We start from the raw sequence: 23410 nt of genomic DNA, 5'->3' as shown, positions 1-23410 counted from the left end.
TCATGGAGAAAGAATACTTCAATCTGCTTTGATCTCATCTTGGAGTCATTACACCTCACCTGGATCACCTTTAAATAAATGGCTTGTATTGGATATTAGAAGAGAGATGAAGAGACAGAGAGACATAGTGTTGTGATTAATCTCCCAAAGTGGTCAGAATGGTGTGAGGTCTTTAAAAACAGTCGGGGAAGAAGGCCTGAAACCCATCAGCCTACCCAGAGGAAGTGATTCAGAAGGCCTACCTTCCACTAAAGTGGCTGACTTAAGCGGATCAGGATGCATTTCACTGCGTGTTGTCCTGTATAACTATGCATGTGACAAATAAAGAATCTTGAGAATTTCAAAAACGGAGTTTACCGCACATGCATTTATTGGTTACTTTGTTAGTGTATATATATTTATCTGTCTGCTTATTTAAAAAGCTAAAATTACCCCAGGAGTCAAAAACGTTCTGTCTAGCCCTTGTACAAAAACCTAGACAAAAGCTGGGGTATCACCTTGGTAACCCCTTTGGAATTGTGAGAGGAAAATAGCACGACTTTACAGACAGGAGTCCAATGCAGAACTCTACTCACTTTTTTACTTTGTAAAAAAAAATTATTAACTGCTGATGATGTAGATCGTTTTGTCTGTGCTGAAATTCCAAAACAGAGAAACCTGTCCTGACCTCATTAAAAAGATTCAGCATATTGGGACTCGCAAGATTACAAATATTGTTTTTACAGAAGTTCTGAAATAAAAGTGAAACTAATGAAATAGCAACAATTCAAAGAAAAAAAAATCTTAAAAGTGTGTATCTGGAAAACCAAACACAGGGGTTGGAGAGCGAAGCGAGCAGGGGGCAAAGCCCCCTGGTATATAAAAAAAACAAAGACCATAAGGAACACTTTAAACAGTGTTACTCAAAGGAGTAACTCTTGCTTGATCATAACACATAACACAATATAATTTTTTGTTTTAGTTTTTTTTCCCCTAGGCCAGTTCAGGTTAGTTGGTGCTGTTGCTTTTTGCCCACAGAATGGCTGACTCAGTATGCTGCCAACACCCTGAAAGTGTGCGGTTATACTGTGGAGCACCCCAGCAGTGGAAAGTGTCTGCCTCTGTTACCCTTTTGGTTATGTCTTATGTGGGTGGTGGCTTAGAAACTAGCACACATTTTCTCCATTTATTTGTGAATAATGTGATGATATTAGGTGTCAGGAATGGCTCAGTACTTTTGGACTCTGCAGTTAGACTAGCTGCAAGAGAAGAGCTGCCACTTGGGCTCTGCTAATGAGCCTTATCCGACAATAATATTTAAGTCAGTACTAAAGGACCACTCAATAATGTATATTTTTATCCTTAACGTACTGAATTATTTATATTATATTTTTATACTGAAATGCATGATATATTGTAGAAGCTATTATAGGGGTACATGTACACTACTGGTCAAAAGTTTTAGAACACCTATGTTTTTTCAGTTTTTATGGAAATGCACACAGTTTAATGTCTTAATGTTTCACAGAATCAAAACAAAGAACAAATAAATAATGGCAAATAAAAAATAAGTCAAGGAATCATTAATTGTGCAAGATTGTATTCAAATATATAATTCATCAAAGTAACCACCTTTTGCTGATATAACAGCCAAACTGTGGTAACCCTTTTGATACAGAATGCCGGTTACTCTGTGGAAGTCATCAACTCTGCCTCCACAAAAGAACCACACACCATCACATATCCTCTTCAATGTATGACAGCTGCTGTCACATACTGAGGAACCATCCTTTCACCAACTCAACGGCGTACAAAGATACTGCGTGATGAACTGAAGGTTTCAAATTCTGATTCTTGCAGTCTGCAGAAATCCAAAGCTGGTATTTCAAGGTCCTATTTTGCCCTTTAAGGAATGTCTTTCTTACTGCCTCTTGCCCTGTCAAACCTGCCGCACAAAGTCTCCACACAGTAGAAACCGAGACTTGCTTTTTTCTACCACTGTTAAGCTATGCTTGAAGCTGTTGTGCTGTGAGACACCTATCACACGAGCAGGTGACCCTCAGAAACTTGTCTTCTGCCAGATCTCTTCCTATCAGAGTTTCTTCCAGCTTCCAGTTGCCATTGGATTGTGTAGGACACCGTACTCACTGACACTTTGATTTTTGTTGCAATTTCTGTAAATGAAGGTCTAAACTTCTAAGGGTAATAATGCTCTGATTAATTTCATTTGTTAATTGTCCTTTTCTTGCCAATATCAGTGGAATGTACAACTTTCTACAGTTTAATGTTATTCACGTTGTACTTCAGAAGGTAGTATGTAGTCTGATCCAACTCTGCTTTAAGACAGACATAGAGTTTTTAAGTAATCAACAGAAGTTGGGACACACATGCAAATTGTTTGCTTCAACTTGCAAGGCTTAATTTACTTTAATTGCTGAAGGACATCTGTAGGTTGTTACATGTTAGTTGTTCCCTGTAAAAAGCCCATTTATAATATTCTGACATTTCCTTTTTTCAGTTTTTGCTAACCTAAACTTTAAATTTAAACCTCGGTCAGTTTATTACTTACCTTTTCACCATTTAAAGTCTTTGATTACATTTCAGCAGATTAAATCTGAAGAAAAACTGAGGTGTTCAAAACTTTTGACCGGGAGTACATGCTTGATTTACTGATGGAAACTGTGAATAAGAATTTAATTGTCCTTGTGACATATAGCAATAAAATAACCAGACTGAAATGAACAATTTCTTTTTGGCAATTAAACAACCAGACCAAAAATGAACAATTTCATATAATCATGTGGCAAATACCATCCACTTCTAATACAATCATTTATCATTAATCAATACACAGCAAACTGTATTAAAATTACTGTGTGATGTTGTTGGCTGATCCTGTTCTCCTTTTTATAGAAACAAAGCAGTAAGAGATGTTTTTTTACAGCGTGATTTTTCTACTCTTATATTTTTGAGGGTGGCATTACATTGAACACAATTTTTTGTCATGGCTGTGAAGTGATGCTTTTATTTAATATTATGAGATTGAGATTTCATTGTCAAAATTTAGGTGGTTAAAGGAATCAAAGTTATTTTTAGTAAATTTGTATGTGCCGTGTTGCCATTATGTTTATTTTTTTTCACACTTCCAAACTGTATTTCCTTCTAAGACCTACAAAATTACTGCTCAAATGATTTTATTTATAGCAGCTTACCTGTTGAGCCATTACTGATGCTATAAACAGTGTAACCATATTTAATCACATAGACCAAACTCATTTATCACTTACAGCATTCAGCCTCAAACTGTCATGCTGTGAGACCTTAGGATCTGGGCTGAGGCATTCCTGCTGATTTCCTAATAGCAAGACATAATGTTGTCAGACTGTAAAACTAAAATCAATGTAGCCAGTATTTATTTTCAAATCCATTAGTATTAGAAGAGGCCAGTTATGTAGGTCTCTTTGAGCATCACTCAGAAGGTGGCATGTTACCGAGTCAATACTGAGCTAGATGGACTGGAGACAGTTCTCTGCCTAGTACAAGTCCCTCTGACATATTGCTTTTAGTAAAGGATGATTTCTGCGGAAGCATCTTGACAAACAACTAAAGTAGGAGCTGTTAGACTGTGGAATGCTGAGACGAGTACAATATATCTTAAACCTCTGATTTAAGGAACATTAATCAAAAAGAAAGATCCTGGGTAGAAAGCAGTACATAGCTAATAAAACCCAAGTTCAGTTATGATTCTAGGTAAAGAAAGGACTTGAATATCCAAGTTAAAATGTGGAGGATAATTACTGCACATTGAGCAAAAAGGGAAAAAAATGAAGAAAATGCACTGCCTCTGTCATTGTTCTGATCACAATTCAGGACTTGAGACTGTAAAACATGAAACAACTGACTTGAATAGTTTTAAGGATATAAGTAAGATAAATGTGCTTGTTGGAAAGTGATTACAGCTTTTCAGCTTTTATTTTCCAACACTTTGCACTGCTAGACACAATCTGCTAAAATCAATCTGCTGTATTCTTTAAAAGTCAAGGCTGTAAAAGATGGTTTCTCTCTTCCTGAATACACTGTCTGCTGCAGACAGCACTTTAAATGCCTAATACCAGGAATAAATTGTTATGTTGTGATTCCATTTGTATTGATTTAGAAAATTACAATTTTAATTGAATGTTTTAGACCTATTTTTTAGCTTGCTGTTCTATCCGTTTTAGCCATACTACTTGACATCTATTTGCTGTACATGCTACATACTGTATATAAAAGAGGTTACAAGTTGGTAACTAAGTTCTTGTTTAGATTCAGAGCTACGCAGAAAATTAGTAAAAGTGTTCTACGTGCCTGATTGCTTTTTCTTTATTATATTGAAAGAATTCTCATGTGGCAAAACCTGAGCACTTCATACTTATAAGCAAAACAAATTTAAGACTTCTTAAGATGTACCAATTACTCTTTTATGATTACTCTCATTAATATAAGGATAACAGAAACAACACTTGTACAATGTTCAATAACCTGCTATTATATTCTGGACCTATGAGACTATAATTTTATTTCTTTTTATTTAGACCTGATAAAGCAGCATCATCTATAGCTAATAAGAAATTACTATGCTAAAGAACTGTGTTTTAATTGAACAATTCAACCTTATCATGGTGGAATAAAGCTATACAGAGCTGACTAGTCTTCTTTATCCCAAGGAATTGTCTGCAGTATCATCTAGGTGACTACCAAGCACTCCCAGATTAACCAAAATATTTAATTAAATCATTGTGCTTTAGGTCTGTCCTTGTGGGTCATGTCTGTTATATCTCTAAACTGAGAAACCTAGGGGATATAATCACTACATTCCTAAACCACTTCAGTTATCTTTTCTTAATCACAGACAGAAGCTCTTCTACCTACTAGAGTGCCAGGTTCCTCAGCTTGTCACAGAGAGCAGGGCATGCAGCAACGAGGTGGGCCCTAATTCCAGTTACGTGAATCATTATGCTCATTCTTTTTCTTCCTACCCAGAGCTTGCGAATACAAGTGAGGAAGGTATGGAAACTGACAAGGGACCTGTTTTCTAATTAAGCACCATGTTTATCTGCAACACTGTGTTGGTCAATATCCAATCCTTAAGTCTTCAAATTGTTGATTCAGAGGTACATGCTGATCCTTCATCTGCTTATACAAGTGTCACTACTCAAAGTAAGAATCATGACTTTAACTTGTGAGATGCTGTTTCTGGTTTTTGTGCTTCACACATAAGTGACTACAGTCAGAAAAGGCCAAAAGGATAATATCAGATGTATAACCATGAGGTTCCCAATTCGGATACTTTGTAAGCCCCACCTGAAAAGAAGAACAGGAGCAGACATGTGACACACACTTGGTAGACTCCAATACTAACCTTGAATGGTTTTAACTTAATATAAGTTCTGGACACAACAATCAATTCAAAAGAAATAGACTATATCATATATAATAGCATCTATCACACTTCAATTTGTATTACGGTGACACACTGCAAAGAACTACCCATAAAGCACTATAAAGAGACAGACAGAAACAGACAGATTTAAAAACTGCACTACTGTGTACAGTTAAGGGCTACTAGTCTTTTGGAACATCTGTATGTGCAGGGCATGCCCTAAGAATGCTTCAAAAAAACATAGAATATGGAAAAATGGTAGAAACCCAGGAAAATCCCTCCAGGCCAGACCTTCCAGGTGCCTCACTAAAACAGATGAAGCTCTAGTAGTTGATCACAACATGAGGGTAGGCCGAAATTGGCTATGGATGCATTTCCCTTTAAAGTTTAGAGGGCACTATAGCCTGACAGGTCCTCTACACTTCACAAACATAACTTTGATCTCATATGCCTTGGTACCCCTCAGGGTTGGCTTTGTGCATGCAATTTTTTTTTTTTCATTTAAGCAGCAAATTCTGAAAAACAAAAATATTGAGCTCCAGTAATAGCAATGCATTTCTGTTAATAGTACAAAAAAACATACTTATTTACTGTATTATATATTTAATGTTGAATAGCAAAACATTAACTGAACTAATATAAAACAGTTCAGCTATTACAAAAATGTTTATTTCTGTTTCACTAAATATTCAGTTTCTCTTCTTACCTTTGCTATCTTCCATTAGTTATAAAGTCTATCAACATTAACAGTCTATCTAGAATTTAAAAAGACCATAATTCTCACTGAGTTTTACAAATGCTCGGCATCCAAAGATTTATAGATTTTGTTTTTATATTGTTCATTAGATTAAATCCTCTTTCACAGCCAGCACTTGAGGCCTAGAATGTACCACAAATGTACAAAAGTAGAAATAACTCCTTGAAGTGATGCTGTTTTTTAGTAAATATAACCATGAGTGAAAATGTTTTACAGTTCCAGCTTAAGTAGTTTCTTAAACTCTGGATACTGGCTACAAAGATCCCTTTGAAATCAATTATAGTTTGTCTTCAACATAGTACAGTACTTGATGGAAAGCCTATGAATCTACTATAATACTAATGAAAACATTTTCCATATTTGCAGATGTAGAGAAGTATTCCTTATCCAAGACACACCACTCCTTCAATTCCTTATCTGGAAACCACATGTCTGCTGCATAAAATTGACCATTGACTTTGTTTTAACTGAAAACTGAAATGAAGATTTCTTCCTGGAAATGTGACTTGTCTCTCAGGTACCGTGACCTATGTTCCTTATTTTTGTTTTGGCAAACTGAAAAGCTTCAACAGTTGAAAGTTCACTTCTTTGCAGAAAGTCAGTACTGAGAGAGCAACATGGTGAGATAGCAAATAAACTGAATAAATATTGAATCCCATTATTTATAAAGGAAGAAACAAATGGAATGCCTCATGCAAAAGTAAAACACTCTGAGTTCATAGTTTTTAAAATAGAAGTTTCAGATGTACTTCAAGCCTTCAATACGATGAAGACTAATAAAACCCCGGGAGCTGATGGGATCTTACCAATTGTATTGAAAGAAACGAAAGACATCGTCTAAAACCCTTATTAGTCATATTTCAGCAGTCACTTTAGAAAGGAGAAGTACCTGAGGACTGGAAAGTTGCAAATGTGACTCTAATCCTCAAAAAGGGGGACAAAATGGATCCTAGTAATTACAGACCAATTAGTCTTACTTCTGTGTCATGCAAAATTATGGAAACTATAATAAGATGAATTATAAATCTACCTAAATAAAAATAATATTCTAAATAGCAACTAACGTGGGTTTATGATAGGAAGGTCCTGTCAAAGAAATCTCTTAGATTACTTAAATGCTTTTTGAAAGTCTAGGTGTAAATTGATACAGTCCCACACCAAAAATTAATTATAAAACTAGAAGCTGTATGCATTAGAGATAACCTACAAAACTGGATATCTAGTTGGTTATACCTAAGGAGACAAAGGGTACAAATAAGATGCTCCCTCAGGGGTCTGTCCTGAGACCATTATTTCTTCTGATTTATATTATTGACATTGATTCTGCTATAGTTAGTAAACTTGTCAAATTCACAGATTTTGGAGGGATGGTAGACACTGAGGAGGAGGCAAAAAGAATTCACAAAGACCTGCACAAGCTACAAAAATGGCCAAAGACCTAGAAAATGCAGTATATGTAAAAAAGGGCATGTGGGCAAAAGGAACATCAGTTATAAATACAAGATGGAAGACACTGTCATGCAGGAAGCAGCCTCAAAAAAGGATTAAGGGGTATATGTTGATGCAACATTTTTATTGACTAATTTTGTTTAAAAGTCAAGTCTTTTTGTGACTGATGATGTAGAAATCTGTGAGCGATACTCCTAAAACTTGGAAGCGATCTCTCATGCACTTAGCTTAGAAGAAACATCACTCATATGCCATGCCAGAAAATTAAGACAGGATGGAGGAAATGATAAATGACATTTATACTCTGGAGATTAGACTATGAGTAGGGAGATAAGCCAGAATTTACTGAAACAAAGATATATGGGAAGTGAAAGACATGTTTTTGTGGTGTTCTGGCAAAGTGGGGAAGACTCTCGAAACAGAAAATTAGTACAGAAATTTGGTGTCACCACTAATGTTCACCAGTAGGTCTTAATGATTTTGGTTTGCCAAGAACAAACTATCTGCTAGCCTTTGCACTAATGAGATCTTCAGTAGGGATCATTCTGTCTTCATGGTTCATGAATTTTCAGGACACAATCTCATTATCCTTTTGGGTCTCCAGGGTGTAGCGGTCTGGAGCCACTCAGATTCACACCATCATAGGGACAATGATTTGTTTATTTGTTTGGAATTCACCCAGCCTTGGTCTGATTTGCACCACCTACACACTGAGACATGAAATAACAATAACTTTATATAACAAAGCTGTATATTAAATGAAACAAAAATACAAGCAACAAATAGACAAATAACCCTCCCTTTCCCCCACGATGATATCAAATACCAACACAACACTCGCAACAAATTCCTTAGCATAGTCCAAATGTAGTGGTAATGGATGAAATGGAATGGAGGAAAAATGATGGTCTAGGGATCAGCTTGCTGTAAGAAATGTATAAACAGTTCTACTAGTATTCCTGATGCGGCGAGGGGTTGTGTGATCAGGGAGCACTTCATCCGACGATGGCGATTGTAAATCCAACACACTACTCACATGACAGGCAGGCACAAGACAGTCCATACATCCATACAGGCAGTGATGAAGGAAAAAGCGATAGTCCAAAGCAGATGATGCAGATGGCAAGTCAGACAGGTGAACACAGCCATAAAACAACGGACTTCCTTTACTACTTAGGTGGCTCCTTTTTAAGATTCCCGCTGGCCCCTCTTGTTGCCAGCAGGCCCGGTCGTTATCCTTAGATGTCCAATCAGGGCAATTCCATTGGGGCAGCTGGAAAATGGAGTCCTTTAATTTGTAATGCTGCTACAAGTCTTTCCAGCAGACATTTCAACTAACCAAGTCAATGCACCACCAAAGTATAGTCAGTCTACAATACATCCCGTTTTACTCAAAGGTAACCTTTGCTACTTTGCACTCTTTTAGCTGTCCTTTAATTTGAACCTTGTGCTTGTTATGGATAATAAATGACTAGCACAGAAATCCAATAACAGTTCTCCAGTCAAGTTCAAACTAAGCAAGCCATTACTCCCAGCCAGACCTTTGAGGTGACTTTATTACTCTATATATGAGCATTGAAATCTCCCCACAGGCCTAAAGAATCAATAGGTTGTACCCTTTTGTTTGTCCAGTTTATGAGGAGGAGAAAATTGTAAAGAAACAAAGCCTCTGAAGATGAATATCGTAGAAGACTTGAGGAAGAGCAAAATTCGGCCATCTGAGAAAATGAAGAATCATACTAAAAAATTAGGCAGGTTTCAGAATCTGTTCTACATTATATGTTTAATTTATTATTTTGTAACACTTGATAAATATACAATATATAAGACTTTATACAATACATTCTATAAAGAATATGTTACAATTCCAGAATATGTAGCAAATACCATAATATTACCAATATATTATTGTGTATATAATAATAATAATAATAGTAATAATAATTCATTACATTTATGTAGCACTTTTCTCAGTACTCAAAGTGCTATTCACACAGGGAGGAACTGGGATAAACAAATATACATAAAATTAAATAAAAAATGAAACATAAAATTAAATAAAGAAACAATATGTTTAATGTAATGTGGTCTGCAATGCCTCATATGCAAAACTGCTGGTTCAGTCTTCACTTCTGACTCACTGTGTGACCCTCAGCAAGCTATTTAACCCTATTATGTTAAAATGAAAAAAAAATATCTGTAGATAGTTGTAATGTACTGTATCATTCTGTTGTAAGTCACTGTGGATAAAGGTGTCAGTCAAATATATGATAATAATTCTGCCCAAATGCTGAGATCAACACAGAACCAATGCCACTGCTTAGGAGGATTGCTGAGCATGGAAAAATAGAAAGAAGAGCTTCCAATTTATTGTAAATGTACAAAACCAGCACAACTATGAGGGTACTTTTTCTACAGGGTGATTTTTTTCAGGAGGCTGTCCAAGTTTCAATATATCTGCATGACAGGTAACATTAGCTCATTTAAAATAGTGAAATTAATTTGCTTGCTTTACCTGCAGAATTTTAATATCAGACTTTATTGTTCAACCTATACTATTCCTTTATTTAAAATAAGCATATAAAAAGAAGAACTTCTTAAATCATTGTCAAAATTTAGCAGTCATTACAGTCTATTATCAATGAATTTTGATGCATCTGACTTTTAATCCAATATTCGAATTTAAAACTTTACTACTTTGCTTTTGATGAAGCATAATATTAACAAGGTCAGCCAGTGCTGAAGCATAGTTCAAGTACAAAATTACTTGAAGCAGTTCAGAAGAAAGAAACAAAAGGCCAAATATCCTCCGAGGAGAGGAGACTGTGTGGCTACCATTCACTTGGACCTTACATCTTCATTTATTACTTTATTGTACTTTGATGTAAATGTATTTTTTAATGCTGTTGTTCTTGCTTTGAGGTAATAATTCATTGTCACAAACCTTACATAGTTGTACTTAAACTAAAAGCATAACTTTTGCTGCCTAATATATAATAATGAAAAGAATATGTTTTAGCACATACACTCACTTCTTAAGCATCAGCAAACAAACATTTTTTTTTCATGGAGGAAATTTTTGCTAAAGTGCGCAATTGAATGGGAAGAAAAAATGGATATGCTTTTTGTCTCAGAAACAAAAAGGTTCCAGTTCAGTCCTGCGGACCTTCTGTGGCTGCAGGTTCCAACCAGTTTCACAACCAGCAAGTTATTTAATTTTTAATTGATCTTATTATTTAATTAGGTGTTTGTTTTTGTTTCTTCTCTTATTTTGAATTCAGATATGTGCATTTGTGTTACATTTACATTTACAAGAAATTTAAAAAATATTTGTGTTTTTTGTCATAGATGCTTAATTCTATCTTTTCTTATTAATTAACTTTTTCTGTGAGTTTTCTCTCTTAATTGTTTCGGAATTTTGACAGTTAATGACAAGCATAACAGACACCACTGAATTCAGGGGAGCTGTTTTAGTGTTATTATTAGCAAAAAATTCCATAAATAACCAGAAATTGAACAAGAGCAAAATATTAAAAAGCAAAAAAGAATGCATTTAAATTTCCAGAAACAGCCATGTTATAATTTCTGAACTGATACAAAGCAAAAACACAAACTAGGCAGTAACAGCATGCTTAATTAATGTAGGAGTCAAACTAAAAGAAGAAATTGGTTGGAACAAGTCCCACAGAGGGACTATGGGACTGAACTTGAGATCCACTTGCTTATAGCACCTTCATAACTTAAATCATCACAAGCTGATCTACAATAATGAGATTACAATGAAAAATTAAAATAGATTACATTTTCATGGAGAACACCAAAATGAAAATAGTGAAATAAAAAAATCAAAGTAGAAAAATATAAGCAGTTGTCCCAATGTAAGATTCTGCCTACTGACCCTATCAAGATGAATAACAATATTAAAATGATGTTCAAAATTACAAAATTGATTAATGCAATAAACACGAGGAGGAATGAACACATTGAATGACGCAACATAGCAAGTAAACATCAACACTGTACCTGCAGTCTCTCTGGACCCACCTGCAAGTACCACGAAATATTCCCATAACTCAAGTCCTGCTTCCTTTCTCCCTCTCTATGTGTAATCTCATTTCTTTCTATTTCTTTCACCAGTTAAATGAGCATCACCCCACCCATCTTCTGACTGTAAACTTGGTGATACTTTAAGGCAATTCTAAACTATTGGCCCTCCCACCCAAACCCTAGAAATCACTTCTAGGATTGTGGTCAAACTTGTGTAACAAGAACACATGGCTACAGCTTCTTCTAGCTGGCCCTAAATTTGTGTTCCCCTAACGTGACCCCTTCTCTCCAGCATAAGTTGGTATTTTGTGATTGAGGAAATACAGTATGTGATCTAAAAATAATCAGTATTTGCTAATTGTGAATGGCAGAAATTTCTGCTATCCAGAAATCAAAAATGGTGAACAGGCAAGGGTCAAAATAATAAAGTAGCCTTTTTGTAGAGGAAAATCTGAAAGTCTGCAACCAAAGTCAGATTTTTCTATCAGAGAATGTGAATAATGTTTCTCCTATTGGTAGTTTAGTTCAAAAGAGGTCTGAAGGCAGCCCCTTGTATTTAAATAATAAGATGTTTGCTACAGTATGTCTCTAAATAATGCACATACAACAGGGACCCCCAAAACAGGAAGGAAGGTGCTCTTAGTATCCAAGGCAATGCTAGTATTAAATCACATCTCCATGGGCTCAATGAAAAAATGTGAAATAAATAAAAATGGATTTTAACAGCTAGAAATTCTTACATTCCTACAATTCCAGCCTGGGACATTGTTCTGCCTTTTATTTGTTTGGTGGATTTTAACCTCAGCCAGAACCAATATAGCCCATTTCTCCAACTCTCTCTCTATGAGAAGATTCAGACATTCCTGGCATCTGCTGGGTTGCCTGCCCTCTAGAAGTATATTTGCTCCTAATCTTGCCTTCTGTCTTTCCTCACAATTCATATCTGTGCTTTCAAAGTGTCCATCTAATTAAAAATACAATTTCTGCCTTGATACATATTTACCTTTAAATCTCTCTCTGTTTCACCATTTACTTTCTGCTGAAATAAATTCTCACCTAAACAGTCGTTTTATCATTTTCTTTGCTCTTACCCTGCAACATCACTGAAGTGTGCCTGCTGCTTATAACCCAAGCATGTCTTCATTTAATGAAGTGTCTGTCTTCAATTAGCACACCTTATTCCACAACTTTTTTTAACTCTCTGTATAATGATGACACCCCAGGAACGAGAGCTTGTTTACTTCTGGGATGCAAACAGGAAGGAACTCAGCATGGACCTGGCCCAAGAAGTATTATTTGTGCACCACCTCTTCTTGTACAAAGTTGGCAAGTTGATCTTGAAATCATTGCACTGTTCCTGCCAATCACTGTACTAATGTCAGAAGGTTCGGTTGTTTGATCATCTTCTCAACAAATCCTGCCGACTATGCCACTATAAAGTAAGACAAAAGGAGAAAGAAAAAGGAATGGGGGACTCCGTTAAATGTCTTATGGATAAGACATGTGAAAAATGAGCTAAAAACAAAGATAAAAAACACCCTCTGTCATTATCACAACTCCTCTGAGTGGTATACATCTAAAAAGTTCATGTTAGAGATGAAGCACAATTTTTTTCAACAGAAAGTCTTAAAGTGAATGAGTCCATCTGGTGAAGCAGCAGTTTAAGTTCTTCATGATCAGAAGTGATGCAATTCATCTTCTGATGTCTTCTCCTTCATTCTATGGGAAACTGAAGCCAAGTTAGTGGAGTGCTTCCCCCTCTCTCTTTACCCGGTGTTTCCTGAAACCAGTACTCTTGAGACACTCCCTAAGCTTGCATGTCTGACTAAATATATATAATTTGATGCTATGCTCAGATTCCAGCAAAAGATTTTATGATTGACTACTCTTTAGCACTTGTGGCAGGCAAGTCAGTGAGCCAATCTCACTAGATGAACAGCTGTTAAGGCAATATTATTATTCTGGATCATGGACACCTTATTATTTATGCCTTGTGTGCAAATACACCAAGAAGGAGTACTCTGCTTTTACAATGAATTTAACAATCATCCTATTTTTGTATGAGCATTTTCTGGGTTGTCTGGATTCTTCCCACATCCTAAAAATATGTGTTTCACTTAAATGGTGAAAGCATGATCATGAAATGTACCTTGCAGCACATTTCCAGATTTTGGTTTGTGGAAGGATTGGCTTTAATACACCATGACTCTGAGAAACAGGGGTTCATAATTTGAAAGGAGGGTCACACATAAGAGACCTTTTAACTTAAACCAGACATTTTAAAAGCATTTAATTTATAAATTATTACATAGGAAAAACTGCAAAAGATTACATGCATTTACATGCAATACAGAGAAAAAAGTAATTAAGTTTCTTGTATTCAAACAGAAATGCTAAATAAACCAAATGTACAGTTCCCTAAAAGAGTGTTTATTTTCAACATTTGTGTTACTAACCATATTTTATCCTTTTTTAATTTAAATATTTTATAAGAAGACAGAAAGAAATATAAAGCAATGAATCAGAACAGAATGTAAATTAACCCAACATTAAAGACAGACTCCAAAAGCAGCTGTGATACAGGTTTGAATTAAAGCCAGATTTAGTTGATGATTATTGCATGGACTTCTGCCCTGGAGCATATTCCAGCAGTGAAATGTGTGCTTGTAGTAAAATAAATAAATAAAGTGCTAAGCCATGCATATGCAGTGAGGGAATAGCAAATTAGCTTTCAAAAAACAAATTCAGCTTATCTGTCAAAGTTTTAATGTTGCATAATTTGTATTGATGTCTCTGCAAATGTGATTTGTAGCTACTAGTGTATCGAAAGAAGGCCATGCAAAATTGCTTGCATTGATCCATTAGTTACAGAGGACAAGCTGAACCTTCACACACAAATGAAACATCTCACTGTGCAGTTTCTGAAATGATTCTGATTTTCTAAAATCCTCATTTTTCCCTTACTTCAATAACAAAACATTTATTTCTAGCTATCCTGGTACCTTATTTGTAGTGTGTTTTTGCTTTGTGTCCTGTGATTGCAGAGTAGGTTTGCCCCCTTCCCACCACTCTAACATTAAATTTTGTAGGTTCTGAAAATTAATGGAGTGATGAACTTATAACTTTAACATATGATTTCAATGGCCATGTGGTTAAGGCTCATTGCACAATGGCTGGGACCTCCTTTTAGACAACTGAATGTTTTGTCTCTAACTGATGACCTGGGTTCTAATTCAGCTTAGTACAAGCAGTGAGATTATTTGATTTATGTGTGTGGTATAAAACCACAGTGCTACAGTCTCCATTGCTCACTCCGTGACTAGAAGCAAATCTCTTTGACTTATTGTGTGCAACTAATGTAAAGTAAAGCTAAATTCACTAATTCTGTATATATGGTGTGATGGATGGCCGGGGCCCATGCCTGGCCGGGATGCCCCTTCACCACATCTGCCAGGGGGACAAGGGTGGGAAGCCCAGTATCACCCCCTGGATGCTAGATGGCAGCCTCCCTGGGTTGCAGCGGTGCCTCGGACTCCCCCAGGGCTTCATGTGCGTTGGAATTCTGTGCAGCTCTGTGGGGTTCCACAGGCGCCGCCAGGGGGTGCTGCAAAAGGAGCGGCTTGCCCCTTTTGGACACTGGTTTCGCCTTACCCGGAAGTGCAGCCGGATGTCGGCAATCAAACACCTGGAGCACTTCCGGGTACCCAATGAAAGGGAGTCAGCGACCACCACTCAGCGGCCAGACTCGGGAGGAGGAGGACAAAGCTTGTGGAGGAGTGGTGGTGGAAGAGAGAAAAGGAGTGTTAGTGTGGTGCTTACTGTACTTGGGACTGTGTTGTGACTGGAGGGATTATGGGGAAGACGTGCCCTCCAGCTGAAGAAAAATAAAAGTTTCTTTGTTTTTATACCTGCCTCCGGGTCCATTCTGTGTCGGGTTGGGCGCAATACAGCACCTTTCTTAAAATGATCATATTTAGATTTTTTAGATGTCATTTTAATTCTTGAGATATCAGGTAGTTGAAAACATTAATTTTACTTTTCACTGTTTCAAAATGATGAATTTATCCAAAATAAATTCCCTATATGATACTTTATAGATGTTATTCCGTGTTCTTTAGAATTGACTTTAAAATATTACCAATGGTATTTAAAGTGTTCAACAATCTTGCCTCTTCCTATATCTTGGAGTGCCTGTCCAACTAATTTCCTTCTTGTAAACTTAGATCTTCTAATAGCAGTCTGCTTCTATTTCCAAGATCCAAGCATAAAAGAAGTGGTGAGATGCTGTTATGCACCAAAAATCTGGAATACTTTACCAACAGAGATATGTCAGGGTGAAACTGTGAAACATTTTTAAAAAACTCCTAAAATCCCAGTTTTTTAATTTTGCTTTTTCATAGCTTCAGTTTAATTCTGTTCCCTAGATAGGCATTAAATGACATATTATTCTCATCAGTGAATCTGCAGTCATTATTAATCTTTACTTTTCTCTGTTTTCTTTTATGGTTCTTCCATGGCCACCACCACCTGGTCAAAGTTCTGATTTTTCTCAAGTCTTGCATCCAAGTTTATCATTTACCACATGCAAAGAGTCATTCCCAACCTAATTTTATTCTGCACTTGCTACCAGTCTGTCCAGTCCTATGTAGGTTTGCTAGGCTTACCTCACCTGGGCAGAAGTTCACATTGTAAGATCCACAGACCCTCACATTGTGACATCCACAGACCCAAACATCTTAAAACATAACTTGCCCCCAACCTGTCTTGTCCTGTGGGTGTAGTACAAGTTCAACCTAAGTCTTATTTTGCCTATACAGTCAGGGAACCTATTATTCCTTGAAAATAAATTTTGCCTTCATTTCCTTTAGGCCTGAAAAGTTATTTCACTAAGCCTACCAAAAAAATATCCCCATACTATTGTCTAGATCAGTGCTTCCTAACCATTTTTCTGCAGTAGCACACTTTTTGTAGCCAAAAATCATCCCAAGGCACACCACTACTTTACTAATCACAAACAAATATACAGTATATACTATATCATACACTTGCTCAACTGCTCAAAGGATCACCGGAGAATAAAGTAAAAAGCAGCTCTGATATTAGCGTTCACAGACACGGCACTTAGTGAGTACTTTGGAGGTATCTCCAAGCTCCTTTGCCCCTTTGCCTTCCCCTCTCTGCCTTGGAGGCAACTCATATGCTCAATATCCACCAGCCCTGTGAGGCTCACAGGTGACCATGCACCAAAGGCAGATGGACTCTAGCAGCCTGGAGACATGTCCAAAGTGCTCTAATATGCCAATTGCGGAGCTGCTTTTATGTCAGCTTCTCCAGGTAGACCTATCCTCCTCAGACAGGTCTTGACCATCTATGGAGCTTGTGCAAGAAATAGTCCATGTGTAAGCTCATCCATAATCACTTGCCTGCTGCTGAATTCTTAAGCCAGGCTGGTCTGTTCCAAGCCCCTTTATCTCCTTTTTTCCTTCAAGTGAACGATTTATGAAAGGGTGTTTCATTAAAGAAATAATTGAATTTTCTTTGATTTCTGAAGTTCTGTAAACTGTGAACCATTGACGTGAACATGAAATCGTGCATTGACAATTGTTCAATCACTTTAGATTAAAAAAAACTAAAACAATACTAATTCACTGCCATTATATGTAGGAGTGTCTGGGACATGGAGAGCTGTAACTCTGGTTAAATCTGAAAGAAACCAATTAAAGGGCAGCCTCAAGTCATCAGCATTACAAAAGATCAATGACTTACGTAAGCTCTCATTGGCCAGTGCACTTCACTCAAGAAATATAAGTATTCACACAGAAGTTAAACAAGTACAAGTCAGAACCAATTTTTAATGGATGTTGACATGTGCTGCCACCAGGCACATTGTGCAAATTAACAAATTTATTTCATGATTATTTTGCAATACTTAATTAATTTGAGAAAAGTTTTTAAAATATTTGGAGAGGGGCAGTGCCCCATATTAAAAACTACCACTGACAGTTACTCCCCTCAACTATTGTTGCTTCATGAAGAAGATATGTTTATAACATCAAAGCTTGTTAAAATACCTTTAACTGTTTTTTATTTTTTATTCAGCAAAAATCCTGGTGATTACATAGAAGAAATTAGCTTGTAATGAGTCAGGAGCATCCTTTTTTATCTGTTTCTATAACACTATCTAGCGGGTGAGGCAAAACACATGCCAGGGTAAAGAGTCTGAAAGAGTCCAATAGAAATGGTCAAGAATAGGGAGGATTCGAGCCTACCTGGGAACTCACATGAAAAATGAGAGGAACAATGAAAGGGTGTGGGGTAAGTTAAAGGAAATAAACATCATAAACTTGATAACCTCCTCGGTATTTATGATGTCCTGGTGAACACTTATTTGTGAGGTATTTGGAAGGAAAAAGTTCAAGGAGTGGGCTTGAGCATAGGCTGAAGTCACATACTGGTAGGTCATACAAACAAAGTAATGAAATTTTCAGAGTAACGAATACTTCTTGTGGGCTTGGACAAATGAATGAACATCATGTTAAATTCATTTTGTTTTAACAAAATGTAAATCTCATTATAACAAATGTTTTTTTGACCAAAAATGGCTGAGTGTTGGAACCCCTGCAACAGTCTGTCTCAAAGAGAAAGGCAGTCTGTTGCGAAATTTCCAGTCTCGGGCAGGCTCAGTGAATGTGTAGGCGCGACATCATACACATAGCCGAATCCTGAGTCTGTGTGGGTAGTTGTGTTGTGTGCAGGTACCATACAGTTAGCACTTCTCAAAGTTTTCTTTGGATTAACAAAAAAAAACAAAAAAAACAAGTGACAAACAGGCAGTGTAGGGCGAAAGAAAAATTAACAATCCTGGAAAGGGTTGATTCCGGAATGAAAAAAATGATGTGGCAAAAGCATTTTGGAATCGCGCCTTCATTTTCATCCAATGTCCTGTTTTCATTCTGTATTCATATATGTATTTCTATTTTAAAAAGTTTCATTTAACATCTTGTTTTCATTGCGTATTTTCATAACTGTATTTCTATAAAAACAAAAAGTTACATCTAATGTCTCATTTTCAAATAAAATATTTTTTGCAGTTTAAGAAGCACTGTTTTTTTATACAGGCATTGTCAAGCTTGGGTCATTGAGTTGCATGGGACACAAGTCTAGGTTTTCAGGGAAAATACAGGTTCTTTATTACTGTATAGAGAAGGCACATACAGTCTCAAGACTTCATTCAAAGAAGGAGCTGTTAGGAACCGCGGCACGGGTAATCGTTCTGCTTTAGTTCCCATCTTCAGATTAGAAGAACACCAGCAGCTCGGAATCACCACTGTGGCAGATACAGTCTGGAGAAGCCCAGTGTTAAATGTTAAACATTGTTTGACAAGCATGGTACACGAGAACCCTGATCCTGCAGAGGATAACCAATTGCATTGCCCTTGGTTTACTGTTTACCAGATGCAGCAGAGTAGCTACGGAGCTGTTCTTGCACTGCTGCCATTAGACATGGCGAATCACCACTGGCTCTGGTCACAATACATTACGAATTGTCCCCATATTTCTTATAATGGAATTTCTGTTATAACATAATATTATTTGTGGTCCCGTAAGTTTCATTATAACAGGATTCAACCAGTATATTTAATTTTTTGCACCTGTTACCAAAGTCATTTTTTCAGAGAACAAAACGTATATTGCTTTCTATGAATCTAGACATTTTTCAGTTGTTGAATTCCTAGTTTGGTAACAATTATCATTGATTGATATACCTTTTTATTAATACAAAGTGCACAAATTTTATTCATATTGCATGGCATTTTCTGTAGTTAGATCAGTTCCAAGTCAGATTCATACTCTGTCTCATGAAAACTGCTTAGAGCTTTGCTTGTCTCCATGCTGAGATCATTGTTTTATCTCGCTCCATCCTATGTTTCAGCATGCTTTTCACCTTACACCCCAAATCATAACCTTAGATCTTCAAATGAGTGGAGCACTTTAAAAAACTGCTGAAAACTCATTATTTTAACATGGCTTTCTCATAGATTCATTTTAGTTTAACCCTGATATTCTGTATATGCATTTAATTATCATTACCAGTTGCTCAGTGGCCTCGGAACCCCTGCAGATTTTGTTTTTTTCTCCAGCCATCTGGAGTTTTTTTTTTCTGTCCTCCCTGGCCATCGGACCATACTTTTATTCTATGTTAATTAGTATTGCCTAATTTTATTTTTATATTTTGTCTTTTTTTTCTCTTTCCTGTAAAGCACTTTGAGCTACATCATATGTATGAAAATGTGCTATATAAATCAATATTGTTGTTGTTGTTTCTAAATTCTCTCAGTCCAGTTATTTTGAGTGTGATTGGTGTATTCAGATCTACCTAAATGAACCATACTATGGAGGAAACCACTCCAGAGTTTGGGAAAGTCTGCTCCAAATAAAAAAAAAAAAACATTTTGGTCCAGACTGTGGAATGTAAAATGCTTTTATTTCTTGTTTGAACACATGTGTAATGACACTATATTTTCAGTGATGTTGAACTATTAAATGATATACTGTTGCACAGTAAAGATGAATGCAGACAAGAAATGAAAGCAGGAAGTAACTGTTATATTCAGCCATCCATTCACTGTCCAAACCCACTAAGTCCAATAATAGTTTGCAGAGAGCTGGAGCCATTCCTGCATCATAAAGTGCAAAGCAAAAACCAACACTTGATAGCACTCAAATCCAATCAAGTGATTTTTAAGAACAATCATCATTCTTGAAATGTAGTTAGTAATCCTAAATACCAAAATGAAAAACATACTCAGACACTGAGGGGGCTTAGATTCAAATCCTGTCTGCTGGAACTTTGAGACATTAGGGCTAACCCCTGCCTATCATGCCATCCTGACAAAAAAAGAAAAAATAGATTGTATATGGTACCTTTATATATATAAACCTATGCTAAACTATACACTGTATATACAGTAAGTCTGCAAAGCCTGTTCTAACCTTAAATTAAATTACATTTTATCCAAAATTACCTGCTGTGTCATATTTCCGCACCTGTAAAATGTACTGAAAAATCACATTAATGTAACCAGGTTACTATTTAGAGGTTGGTTATAGATCTGAAAGGTCCCTCTTGCAGAGTTGAGGATTTAGCTGCAGTCACAGCACATCATGGCAACTGGCTTTTGCACTGCTATGGCAGTATAAGACATTTCAGCTAAGCCTAAATGTACTTATAAAACCTTGGAACAAATCCTAAATGTGGGATATTGATATCTCTAATTTAAACAGTCCAATCTTTTTCTAAGAACATCTGATTGCAGGAGCAACTGACCAGTTGTCACATGCCTAACATGATCAAATGCAGCCTTTAAAATATAAGGACTGATAGATGCAAATTATGCCTAACTGACTCTGCAATATTTTTAATTGTAATTTAACAGCCATTTAAGTCAAACATGTCAGGTCTGTACTGTTTCTGGAAAAATACCACTAATGAAATATTGCTCAGAGATTGTAAATGTAATTAAGCAATAAATAGCTACAGAATATAAAGAAGTAAACTTTTTAACAACGGAAAATTCCACTTAAATCAGATCATTCCCTGCATCATTCCTTTGTGTTGTTGATATTGCTTATTTGAACATGTCAAATGTTCACCTGTGTATCTGTTTTTGTTTTTTCAGTAACAGAGAACATCAGGAAAAAATGCTGTTTTTCAAATCCAAGTTTTTAAATGTCTAAGCATTGTTCAATTTTGATGGACAGCATATTTTTTAAGCAGATCATATTTTTCAGACATAATCCCTAAATGCAAACTGGCCCTTGGATGCCTGTTTTTTCTTTATATTTGCCCATTTTCTAAACAAGAACTTAAGTTCTGTTCACATAAAGAAACATTGGTCCCTTATGATGCTCAACGCAAATGTTAGAATATGACTCTTCTGAAGAAGCCATCTTACAGTATATCCACTTGTGTTAATTTTACAAATGTACACAAGAATCAAACAAACGTACATTGTCTCTCAAGGTTATTTTTGATCTTATAAATTCTATAAATTTCAGTTACTATTTTGTTTAGGACTTAACCAAAATGTAATGAAATCTGGAATTTGATTTTTCAGTTTACTATCATGTAAAATGTAATTTGGAATAATTTCTTTTAGTTTAGCTAGAGAATTTGCTTCGAGTGAAAATGTTTTGAACAAAAAGAAGGTTTTATTTTTATTTTCACAAAGTTACAAGTTGCAAACTTTTCCTCTACACCTACGCATATGCTATTCTAATTTGAGAGAATCTGGAATAATTTAACTATAGCCAATACATTTTTACGCTTATTATCTTTTATTATCTTTGATTCACATTAGGGTCCACTTTAAACTAAGTGGCTTCCCACACACACTAGTGAAGTGCTGTGACATAACTTGATTTTTAAATGTAGGATATACTGTACCTGTACTATTTTTAACAACCAGAGACTACTTGAGAGTTCAAATGATAATCAATCAATGGAATTTTATTAACTCAATTCTTTTATAGCACTCTTTACTGAAAACAGGTAAAACATACTGACAGTAATTTAGAAATACAAAACAGTAACAGAATCATAAAACCACAGAATCATAATGTCACATTTACATATATAAGAACATCTATTTAAACAAGAAGTAATACAGACATTATAAACTCTGGCTCAAGTGTAATTGAAAACATGCTAATAGAGGAGCCAGATAACAAAAAAATTATACAGTTGACAAGAGAGGAAAAAAAAAATCAAACAGCATTAATCTCTAAATATGTAATGCAAAGTTAACTCACTCACTCACTCACTCACTCACTCACTCACTCACTCATCAATAAAAACATAATTTCCTGTTTAGATAAAAAGCTGAAATTTAGCAGAATAGTACATTTAGGGCAGTAGGTATCCACTAAGAAAGGACATTTTGATATATTAATTATTAATATTTTGGGGTAAAAACAAACCCACATCAGAAAAATTAAATTCCCCAAAATGTCAAAAATGTCTTGACATATCTTATCAAAAATGGGTGATGTTGCAGAAAAACGAAAATTAGTCGATGTGTGTTTTTGTTTTTTGTTGTTGATGTTTGTTCTCATAATGTTCGAGTGAGTGGGGCCTTCTAACACACTGCATCAAACATCTTGACACGACTCTGACCACGATTTCATGGAGAAATGAGGCGTGCCTGTTTAGGCACCTGAAGTCTGTCTGCTGAAGAGACGCAAAATTAAGAAAAGTTTATGAAAGCTCGAAGAAGACATGTTTAGCAAGTGCTTGCCAGGTGCTATGGCTGTGAGCACAGTCAATTTCCTACAACTGATCCAGCAAGAATGGTATTTAATATATATTACCCCCCCCCCCTCCTTATTTTATCTGCAACCTTGTGCAGATATCAAAATTTGGATTACAACTCCCAGTGTGCTGCTGCAAATGATTTCTTCAGAGTTCACTAAGCTCAAACATCCAAAAGCTGGAGCATCCTATGAGAAATATTTGGTTATAATCCCCAACTAACGTTCAGACAGGTTTAAAATTATTTTTTAACAAAACAGCTATTGGGAGAACAAATAATAACTTGCAATAGGCAGCATCACTACAAACAACATGGCCACAGTTAAGCAAAAATATCACAAAATGGTGACAGTTACGGCATGAAACATTACAAAATACCGCTGCAGCAATATCATTGCCACAACAACAACATTTAAAAACAAAAGTTTTAAAAGTTATGAATTCT

Source organism: Erpetoichthys calabaricus, chromosome 5 (genome assembly GCF_900747795.2).
Source record: "Erpetoichthys calabaricus chromosome 5, fErpCal1.3, whole genome shotgun sequence".
Taxonomy (NCBI): Eukaryota; Metazoa; Chordata; class Cladistia; order Polypteriformes; family Polypteridae; genus Erpetoichthys; species Erpetoichthys calabaricus.
This window is presented reverse-complemented; position numbering follows the sequence as displayed.